Source organism: Saccopteryx leptura, unplaced genomic scaffold (genome assembly GCF_036850995.1).
Source record: "Saccopteryx leptura isolate mSacLep1 unplaced genomic scaffold, mSacLep1_pri_phased_curated manual_scaffold_57, whole genome shotgun sequence".
NCBI classification, from domain to species: Eukaryota; Metazoa; Chordata; class Mammalia; order Chiroptera; family Emballonuridae; genus Saccopteryx; species Saccopteryx leptura.
In genome coordinates, this window is record NW_027095739.1 from 194238 (window position 1) to 205889 (window position 11652).

At 43.3% G+C, this 11652-nt stretch overlaps 1 long non-coding RNA gene across 1 annotated transcript in view; it reads right to left on the reverse strand.

Moving 5' to 3' along the window:
• LOC136387063 (uncharacterized) overlaps nucleotides 1-4422 on the reverse strand; it is a 165840-nt gene extending 161418 nt beyond the window's left edge. Inside the window, exon 1 of the long non-coding RNA XR_010748068.1 lies at nucleotides 4354-4422. This is a non-coding gene — a long non-coding RNA (uncharacterized lncRNA). The remainder of the gene's footprint in view (nucleotides 1-4353) is intronic.
• Nucleotides 4423-11652: the final 7230 nt, after the last annotated feature.

The window sequence follows — 11652 nt, forward strand, 5'->3', positions numbered from 1 at the left end:
AGGCCCAGGACTTTTCTTTTTTGGGAATTTTTTGATAACTGTTTTGATTTTCATTTGGTGTAATCAGTCTTTTTAGGTTTTCTGATTCTTCCAGATTGATTTTTGGTAGATTGTATGTTTCAAGAAATTTGTCCATTTTATCTAGGTTGTCTAGTTTTTTGGCATACAGTTCTTCATAGTATTTTCTTACAATATTTTGTATTTCTCTTGTGTCAGTGGTTATTTCTTCACTCTCACTTCTAATTTTATTTATTTGAGCCCTTTCTCTTTTCCTCTTGGTGAGTCTAGTTAAAGGTTCATTGATCTTGTTTACCTTTTCAAAGAAACTGCTTCTAGATTTATTGATCCTCTGTATTGTTTCTTTAGCCTCTATGTCATTTATTTTTGCTCTGATCTTTATTATTTCCTTCCTTCTACTACATTTGGGCTATACTTGCTGTTCTTTCTCTAGTTCTTTTAGATGCAGGGTTAAGTTGTTTATTTGAGCTTTTTCTAGTTTATTAAAGTGTGCCTGTAGTGCTATGAACTACTCTCTCAGCACTGCTTTTGCTGCGTTCCATAAATTTTGAGTTGTTGTATGCTCATTGTCATTCATTTCTAGGAATTTTTTTATTTCTTCTTTGATCTCATTCTTAATCCATTCATTATTTAACAACCTGCTATTTAGTTTCCATGTGTTTGTGAATTTTTGAGCTTTTTTGTTGTGGTTCATTTCTAGTTTCATGTCATTGTGATCAGAGAAAGTGCTTGATATGATTTCTATCTTCTTAAATTTGTTGAGACCACTTTTGTATCCTAACATGTGGTCTATTCTAGAGAATGTACCATGAGCACTTGAAAAGAATGTATATTCTGCTGCTTTAGGGTGAAAGGTTCTGAAAATATCTATTAAATCGAGTTGATCTACTGTGTCCTTTAAGTCTGCTGTTTCTTTGTTAATTTTCTTTCTTGAGGATCTATCTAGTGATGTTAGTGGGGTATTTAAATCCCCTACTATTATAGTATTCCTGTTGATCTTGCTCTTTATATCCATCAATGTCTGCTTTACATATTTAGGTGCTCCTCTATTAGGTGCGTAGATATTTATAATAGTTATATCTTGCTGTTGGATTGCTCCCTTTATGATTATGTAGTGGCCTTCTTTATCTGTTACTATATTCTTTGTTTTAAAGAAAAATATTCCATTTGCATGAAATATTTTTTTCCATCCTTTTACCTTCAGTCTATATGCATCTTTTGTTTTAAGGTGTGTCTCTTGTAGACAGCATATGTACGAGTCCTGTTTTCTTATCCATGCAGCTACCCTATGTCTTTTGATTGGATCATTTAATTCACTTACATTTAAGGTTATTATTGATATGTAGTTGTTTATTGCCATTTTATTCTTTAAAGCTGTATTCCTCTTTTGCTATGTTCTTTTCCCACTTTGATCTCTTTACACCATGCCCCTAAACATTTCCTGCAGCATTAGTATGGTTGTAATGAATTCCTTGAGTTTCTTTTTGTCTGGGAAGCTTTTTATTTCTCCTTCAATTTTAAATGATAGCCTTGCTGGATAAAGTAGTCTTGGTTGTAGGTTCTTGTTCTGCATTACTTTGAATATTTCTTGCCATTCCCTTCTGGCCTCAAGTGTTTCTGTTGAGAAATTGGATGTCATCCTTATGGGGGCTCCTTTGTAGTTGATAGCTTTTTTTCTCTAGGAGCTTTTAATATTTTCTCTTTATCACTTAGCTTTGGTATTTTAATTATGATGTGTGTTGGTGTAGGTTTCTTCGGGTTTCTCTTTAATGGAGTTCTCTGTGCTTCTTGAACTTGTAAGAGTTTCTCCTGCATTAATTTAGGGAAGTTTTCAGCTACGATTTGATTAAACAAAGTCTCTATCCCTTGTTCTTTCTCTTCTTCTTCAGGAACCCCTATGATGCAGATGTTACTTCTCTTCATGTTGTCACAGAGCTCTCTAAGAGTTTCCTCAGACTTTTTGAGTCTCTTTTCCTTTTTTCTTCTCTGCTTTCTTGCCTTCATTCAAGTTATCCTCCACCTCACTGATTCAATCCTCAGCTCTATCCATCCTGTTTTTAATTCCTTCCATTGTGGTCTTCGTTTCTGATATTGTGTTTGTCATCTCCAACTGATTCTTTTTTAATATTTTAATATCCTTTTTTATACTTGCTATTTCTTTATTTAGGTGTTTGTAATGACCATCCATTGTTGTTCTAAGGTCCCTAAGCATCCTTACAATTATTATTTTGAACTCCACATCCAGAAGTTTGGTTATTTCCATATCACTCAGTTCAACTCCTGAAGGTTTCTTTTGTGGTTTCATTTGGATTGCACTTCTTTGTCTTCTCATTTCTGTGTTTGGGAGTTTTGCTTGTAGAGTTGGTTGAATTTAGGCTTGGTATTGTCTGCCTCCAATTTTCAATTGTGTTATTTCTAGGTCTTCTTGGGTTGGCATCAGCTATTATTTGTAATCCACTTTTTGTTTGGGGCTGCTTTGAAGTCTTGATTTGTTTGTTTTCTTAACAGGTGATAGTTTTGTTTACTGATCTCAGCAGGGGGCTTCCTTTAAACTTTATCCAAGAATGTGATGGGTGTAACCTGAGACTCTGAAGGCCTCTTCCACCAACTAATCTCTCTCAGGGCAGGGTGTTTTCTCAGCTTCAGTAAGAGGAGGTGTATCTCAGATCTCCAGGGAAACCTGATTTACTGCCCCTCTTCCCCACTTCTTGTTTTCAGCTGTGTCTTATTGTGCTGATTGGAGCTAGAGAGATGTCTGGAGATCTGTGATCTGGAAGCAGTTAAGTTTTTTTTCGTGAAAGGATCAGTCCTTCCCCCACCTATGGCCGCCTCCAGTACCTGATGAGTCAGCTTTTTTAGGTCGTCCCCTGCATTCCTCTGCTCCTCACCATCTGTCCCTCGCTCTCCCCTTTCCTCTTGGAAGATAAGCCAGTCCTTTCAACACACCTTGCTCCCTGGTCACCAGGCAAGTGGCTGTGAGCAGTATTTTCTGCCCTTTTCCAGGAGTGAGAGCCCCTCTGGGCTCTCAGCCTCAGTCTCCCCTCCATTCCTGTAAGCAGGGGAGATTCAGGTGCTCCCTACCATGTTTGTTGTGGCTTCTTCTTTGCTCCTTGGTTTTTGAGAGCTGTTCTTGTAGTCCAGAGTTGGTTTTTCATGCTGATTGTTCCTAAGTTGATTTTTATTCCAGTTTCGTGGTGAGAGCTGGGAGTCTGTGCATGTTCCTACTCCACTGCCATCTTCAGGTCTCTCCTCAACATCTTGACAAAACTTCAGATCACAGTGAGATGGAGAAGAGAGGGGACCCTTATAGAACCTGCATGGGTGTGAGGAAGCTGACACTGGTGTTCCTTGTGCAGAAGGAGGTCACACATAGTCACATCTCATTCTTGAAAAGACTATTTTCTCAGCAACCTTTGAGCTACAGACCTACTTTCTTTTAGCCTCAGGAGGAGAATGATAGTCCCCACAGATGGGTCACAATGAGCATATGTAGAAGAGAGGTGACATAACCTTTGGAGCTGGTCCCTGGGAGATGAGTGAGTGAAAAGATTGACATAGTGACTGACCAGAATCACTCAGACCATCCACAGTGGTGAGTCAGACTTTGACCCTATGTTGAGCATGAGTAACGTAAGACACCTCCTTCCTAACCCATCAACCCCAAGGGGAGGAGCACAGCCCTAAGACCTGGTGATGTCTGTGTGCACATGATCAGGGTGAGAAAGTGTTAGCAATAAATGAATGAACATTGCAAAGAGGTTGACTGAAGAGGTGACAATAGATTTCACCCTGAATTACCCTTGGTCCCAGGCTGAACAAACTTAACAACCACAAGCAGGGAGAGCATTGCATGCTTTTAGTCTCACTTCTTTATGACTCTGGAGCAGTGTGTAACTCTTACTATCATCGTCTCATATATCACAGTAATAGTCTGCCTCATCCTCAGGCTGGATCCCAGAGATGAGCAGGAGCCCCCGATTGGAAGAGGTGTTTTTGGATCCAGAGAAGTGGCTGAGGACCTCGGAGCCCTGGTGCTTATCTGAGTCTGACTTGAAACTCAGAAGATACCAAGGAAGGCTGCCAGGTTTCTGCTTGTGCCAGTATATCCTGTACCCACCAACATCAAAGCCACTGCTCAGGGTGCAGGTGAGTCTGGCTGATGCTCCAGGAGATGCAGAGAGGGAGGGTGGATGAGTCAGCACAGGCTGGGACAGGTAACCTGCAAACACAAAATGGCACATCAGACAAGGACCAAGGTAATGTACCTTAGGGTCTGAAGAAAAGTGGCTGATCCAGGATGGACAGCTGCTCTGGGTCTGTGAGGCCTGTCCCCACCTGTGCAGTGAGAGAGGAGCACGAGGAGGAGAGGGGTCCAGGCCATGGTGCTCACAGCCCTGACCCCACAGTGGGACTGGGCTGTCCCAAGCCTCATTTTCTTCTCCCCCCTCTGCTAGAGGAGGGGCTGTCCATACAAATGTGTGTCCCTCAATGACCGCCAACCCCTCCCTGAGCCCTGATGCTGAGCTCAGCTCACACCTCAGACTGAGAAGGATGGAGGTTGACCTCACCCCTTGGGAGATCCCTGGGAGGAAGCACCTGCTGAGACCACACAAACGCCTCTGCTCAGTGGACTCTGCCAGGACAAAGAGGACACAGCTGTTGAGTCTCCATCAGTGATCACAGGGCCTATTCTGTGAGCCCCAAATTTTTTCAAGTGAATGGTCCTCGGTGAGCAACTCTGTAGGGGTCACAGGTCTGCCCCACAGTACTCCCACCTGGAAAAATCTAAAAATGTAAAATTTATAAAAATTAAGAGATAACATCTATTAAAAATAGATAAAATCCATACTTTTTTTGGAAGATAGAAATTTTGCTTTGGATGAAATAAAGTAAAAAAAAAATTAGTAGAAAAATTTTAAATGTAATGAAACTACTCTACTGAACAGTGTAAGATGCAGACAGTTCGCTGAGAAATTTGACCAAGCCTTCAGAAATCAGAGGGTCCAGATTAATCATTTCATATTTGCCATCATATTGAAAAGTAGGTAGGATGTCATAGCTTTTGTTACAATATTGATAGAGTCACTTTACTTATAAATTACACAAAAAGAGAAATTAATAGTCCAATAACATAGAATATTTCTACAAAATATTTTAAAAATATTAACTGATATCTCAGTATCAGATAAATAATGTTATACACTGTTATGAAGCATCATTTATTACAATAATGCAAGTTTTGTGTCATATTAAGAAATGTTTTATATAACACAACTTATTAATGCAGCAATAAATATGATCATACTGTCTCTGTTGATGCAAAAAAAGCCTTTGAGCAAATTAACACCGACTCTAAAAAGCCATATGAAGAGGCAAACATATGCATTTATAAAGTGGTAATAAACACTCTCTCACACACAAGCATAACTTTGTGCTAAATGCAGCATCTTAGTTAATCAAATGGGGAAGTGGCACTTCCACAAATATCAGGAGCAGGCTAAGGTGACCTTTATCTCCATTATTATGCAAGTATTAACAATGAAATTAAACAAGATAAACCTATATTTAGGTCTCAGCTTTAAGAATAACAGCCAGGTATACATTCTTGAAAATCAAATAGAAGGTATGGCCTTAGCCAGTTTGGTGTTGGTGCAAAAGCGACAGCAGAAACCTTCTTGTGACAAGTATTGGTAAGATTGGGTGACATAGGCATAACGAGTGGAACAAGAGGAGCGAACGGTGACTTCGGCCTCTTCCCAGGGAGGAAGAGCATGTTGAGAGACCTGAGGAATTGTCCCAGTCCGAAGCTGTTCACTCAGACTGCATCACATTTATGGGACTTCTGTCCCCAAACCAGAATCCCTGCTCTGTAGAGGCTCCTGGTGCAAACAGTGGGAAGCTTCTGCCCAAGGGATCAACATGCTGACACAGAAGGATGTGAGTCTGTTGTCACAGGATCTGCTCTGCATGGACCTGGGAGGTCAGACCCTGTCCGAGCCCCAGTGCTCCTTTCCCTAAGTCTGACAAACATGGAGAGACAGCTCGAAGCTCTGTGTCCTGAGTCCCACAGGGGAAATCCAACAATAAGCTCATTCTTATTATTATTTTTTTTTATTTTTCTGAAGCTGGAAACAGGGAGAGACAGTCAGACAGACTCCCGCATGCGCCCGACCGGGATCCACCCGGCACGCCCACCAGGGGCGACGCTCTGCCCACCAGGGGGCGATGCTCTGCCCATCCTGGGCGTCGCCATGTTGCGACCAGAGCCACTCTAGCGCCTGAGGCAGAGACCAAGGAGCCATCCCCAGCGCCCGGGCCATCTTTGCTCCAATGGAGCCTTGGCTGCGGGAGGGGAAGAGAGAGACAGAGAGGAAAGCGCGGCAGAGGGGTGGAGAAGCAAATGGGCACTTCTCCTGTGTGCCCTGGCCAGGAATCGAACCGGGGTCCTCCACACGCTAGGCTGACGCTCTACCGCTGAGCCAACCGGCCAGGGTTCATTCTTATTTTCTACACAGACTTTCCCAGCAGCCCACGTTCTCCTCAGAAATGCATTCTGGGTCCTTATTGTCTATCAGCTCCAACATGTATAAGATTTGGCCAAAGATCCCACAGAGAACAAGTAGATGACAGCAATTTAAAACCATCTGCTGAGAGAGCCACACCCTGGACCTCATAGTGTGCTGAGGATTTCACAAGGCCAGGAAAATCACCCATCAATGAGCACAGAGTGTATCCAACTGCCCTAGAGCCCCTGAGTGGATCACCTGCAGTCTGGCATTGCTCCCCCTACTGGCCACCGGGCACATCCTCCAGCCACTTGATGTCCCTGAGCACACCAGGCAGAGGGGTGTGCTCACAGGAGTCTTTTCTACATCTAAGAGAGTGAGGGGAGAAAGAACTTTTCTAAGTCTCCATGGGCACAGGGATGCTTTAACATTTGGCCTTTTATCTCAATGGAAAAATGTAATTTTGTTTTCAAATTCTCAATCTCTCTCCACTATACCACTGCAGCTCCTAACATGTCTGCTGTGCCAGGCACCCCACGTATGTGTGGTAAAAGGTAACGGGTGACACATGAACACACTAATGGCAGCAGTGCCTGAGCGCAAGTTGAGGATACAGAGGGAGCTGTCCCCAGTAGCCTGAACAAATCTGAGCTATGTGAATTGGGATCAGTGGGAGAGTCAGGTGATTCTCCCAGCAAAGGGGGAAGAGCGCTCACTCATGTCAGGGGTCAGGGCCGGTGCAAATGAAAGAGAAAGGGGGAGGTCATTTGCGGCTGATGCTGGTAAATGGCCAATTGAGACCTAAGAGATAGAGCCTCTGACGACGTGTATCTGCCATCTCCACACTGTCTGTTCCTGGACTTTGTGGCCGGGGTCCTCGCAGACCAGAAGGGGAAAGAGGAGAAGCAGGTGAACCAAGGGTAGAGGCACGTGGCTATTGATCAGCATGGGTCCTGGCGGGACAGCTTACCCAGTGAGCACACTGATGGCCAAGCTTCCAGGTGGCCCTGAGGGAGCTGCCAGTTGGTTGGAGCAACCTCAGGATTGTCACACACTGTCCCACTCTGCTTTCAGGTCCTAGCCCGTCCTGTCCTCTCTGAGACTGGCTTCTAATCTTCAATCCTGATACTGTCCCTGTTGGGTTGGGATCCTTTGATTTGTTAGAAGGAGAGAATGAGTTTAGGATACATTTTAGTAAATACTTTCCAAAACATGTAAACAAAGACTTTGACACTGTGGATGGCAGAGCCAGAAGCATCTGACCCGGCCCCCGAAGCTGGTTAGACGGAGGCAGACATCCTGGGTGATGAGCACCGGTGCCACATGATGGCGCTAAAGAGTACAAACGCCTACTCCTTCTATTCCATCTCTTTCCTGTAAAGGAGACTCTGTTCAGGGAGAAACAAGGTAAGAGGAAATATCAACCATGCTCATGAACCCCCAGAATTCTGTTTGCTGAGGCTTAATGGTTGGCATTAAAAAAAATCCATACTTCAAGGTCTGCTGTCCTGTGTACACATAGCACTGTAGGCCCTGTTCTGCAAATATATATATACTTTTGTTATGTTGTTTTCTCTCTATTATGAGCTGTAAATCAGGCCTGTGCAATTGAAATCATGTGGGGAGGGGCTGAGATATGAGGTAAGTTTGAGTCAGAACCGACAGCTCATGTGCCTATCTTGGGCCCACAGGTGCAGACAAGTCACACCTCAGTGAGGACACTGCCTGCCCAAGTGGGCAAGAGCCAGTAGAGAACATTCCTAGCCTGCCTGGCCCACAACCCTGAGCTCCCAGGCACAGTCCACCGACGCCCCCTGCTGGTTACAGAATGCACATCCTGCAGCCCATTTCATACCACCCAGTTCTCCTGGAAGAGCTCTGGTTTTGTAGTTGAATCTTTCCAATGTCACTCACTACCCAGGGCAGTAGAAGGAGCAGATCCCCTCTGTGATGTTAGGGTTGAGCCATTAATTTTTCAAGGTCATGAATGATGTCTATGCCACTCCATAAAATGCTGTTACCAGAAATTAAAGGATTACCTGATGCTTCTGTTTACTTCTGCGTGACCCCTCACTCATTACTAGTCCGTGATTGCTTTTTTTTTTTTTCTTTTTTTGCTCATGGACATTTTTCATTATTTATTTTAGAGAGAGAAGAATGACAAGAGTAAGAGACAGAAACATCAATCTGTTCCTGTATGTGCCCTGACTAGGGATTAAGCACACACCCTTGCATATCTGGACAATGCTCTAACTAACCCAGCTATCCAACCAGGGCCATTACCACACTGAGCCAAGGCTTAGTCTGAAAGTTATCCATTAATCTCAATAGTTCATTCCTGGCAATAATTTCACTTGGATGATCCTTACAGGTTGTAATATATAGTTATTATTGCTCTTGTTTGTTGTTGTTGTCGTGAGGAATTCTTTTAGGTTCCCAGGACCCATGGATGTGTCCTGACTTTTTTTTTATGTGTCCTTTGCCATGAGAACATAGCACCATAAGGGAACAAATGTCTGTGTTCTTGATGCTTCTGCAGGTTCTCATTCCCCTTAAATGTCATACTGACAAGACTTCCTTTCTTCTAACTATTGAGGAATTTAAAATAGTTTTGTCCATTTGTGCAATTTCTCAGTAGAAAAATTAATTTAAATATTATTATGCTAGGAACTGTACCCATTTTAGAGATTCTGTCTCCATTGTGAGATTTATTTATTTTCTGTTTGTTCTCCAATCTACATTACCAGGCTCAAGTTCATTTGTTAAGAGCTCTATGGATTTAATGGGGATTGGATTAATAAGGTTCAGGTCCATATCAAGTAATATTTATTTTATATCCTTCCAACAGGAGAACCCACAGGGAAAGAAGAACGGACCATAGGGTTAAAGTAGAGGACGTGAGCAGGAGACAGGCCTCAGAGCCACGCCCTTTCTGGAGAGGAGCTCCCAGGGCCTGGAGGTCAGGAGCTCCTCAGAATGTCATCTCAGAAAAAAATAACACCCAGCTTCTTTCGGGTGTCAGGGTTCAAAGAATGAGAATCAAATCATAGGCCAGGAGCAAGGGCAGGCATGGAGTTGGTAGACTCCACCTGGACAAGAGTGGCTTATTTCAGGAAATACCTAGGTGTGCAATATCTGTACTGTATGTATCACAGAAGAGTAGGTTTAGCTTTGTAAGAAACTGGTAAAGTGTCTCCCACAGTGACAGTGGCATTTGATTTACTGGAGCATAAATGAGAGTTCCTGATACCCTGTGTCCTGGGAACATCTGATGTGGTCAGTGTACTGACTTCAGGAGGGAAGGATGGATGAGGGAAGAAGAGCCTCAGGGGGGCCAGTGATGATGGAAAGAGACTTGACTTTGGATGGTGAACACACAACACAGTGTACAGATGCTGTGTTATAGAAATGGGCACTTGAAATCTACATACTTTTGCTCACCAATGTCACCCAATAAATTCACTAAAAATTATTTTAAAAAAAGAAAAGAAAGGAAACATTCTCAGATGCCTTTTGTGAGAAATGGAGCATGTAGAGCAACTTAGACCCACCCCATAGATCCCCACTCTCCTCTCCCCGTTATAGAGCTGTTTGTCCAATGCTAACCACGGTCAAGCCATTACTTCTTCCATTTCCAGATGTCACCTGAACTCGTATTCATTTAACAACTTTCTTTAAATAAACCTTGTTTATTTAACTGTATTTGTGTTTAAAAAAAAAAAAAGATGCTCCATATCACCATGGTAAACAGGAAACCAGAAACAGAATGCAGGCTTACAAATCTAAACACAATGCAGATAAAGCAGTGCTGGTCCATTCTACCCAACATGGCTTCCTGGAAGAGCCCATGAACTGAGGTTAGGAACCATTACTGAGGGAGATCAGCAGGTATGAGAGAGGCGTTAGAGACCCACTACCCCAGAAGGGGACTTTCTCCTTCTTATAACCAGACTATTGTGAGATCACTGGAAAAGACACTTGTGTTCTCGGCCATGTATGCAAAGGTGTGCACTGGCCCCTCTCTGTTTCCTTTCCCGTCACACAGCACTGAAAAACTAAGTACTAAAATGCTGCAACACACCAAAAGATATATTTCTGGCTGCTCTGATGAATAAAAAAAGGTATAATTTTGATTCATTCACACTGCACAGCCATTGTTGCATCGACCGTTGTCATTTTTATTGTTTGACAGTCTGAGGGAAAAGGGGTCAATACTCCTGACTCAATAGTCAGTGCATGTTTTAGATGTTCTTGCAGCACACTGGTTGAAAATCACAGGCTCAGGAAAATAATATTGCTGCCATTATTCATTTAAAGTGTACTTAATGTGACTCTCCCACGTGCCAGACACTGCTTAAGGTACTCAGGACAACGCAGTGAGCAAACTTGTCAAAAACCTCTTAATTTTATAAAACTTACTAACAACACTGGTCAGTTCACATTTTTCTGCTGACCCCTGGGTGTTGTGGAAATGCGGGTAGTCACGGATGCAGGCTAATCCTAATGGGTCAGGTTTCTGTTTCCTGAAGTGAGGGACATAAACCCTGACAGTCTTAGAAATTATTTCCCGTGATGCATGGCCATACATTAAATTATAGAGTAAGTTGCTATTCTCAGATGACCACAGGAGAAAGTCTCAATAAGGTGCTAAGATGCCTTCAGTACCTACGGGTGAAGCTTGGTGGTTACAACAGGGACGCCAGGCTGCCCTGATCCACATCCAAGCTGCGTACCTCCGTGTTAGTCAACTTGGGTTTCCATAACAAGGAAAGACTACTAGAGGCTTAATCAACACAAATTGATTTTCTCACAATTACGGGTCTTCCCCCCATCACAATTTTTGAAATTTTAATTATGTCCTAGAACGTCCTCATGCAATCTTCGTCATGTGGCTGTCAGAGTGCGTGTGGGCCGTGAGGACGGTGAAAACGGCGCTGTGTAAGAAGGGGCCACAGTCAGGCTCCCTTTGGGCTGTGTTTCCTAGTGGAAGGACCTCAGCTGAGCCCTCAGAAGATGCACAGTGGCCGGGGGTTCTCCTGGATCAGTGACGAAGGGACAAACACGGTCAGAAGCCAGACTTTACAACAGTTCCAGAGAAGAAGCATGCCCATCCCAGCTCGTGTCCATA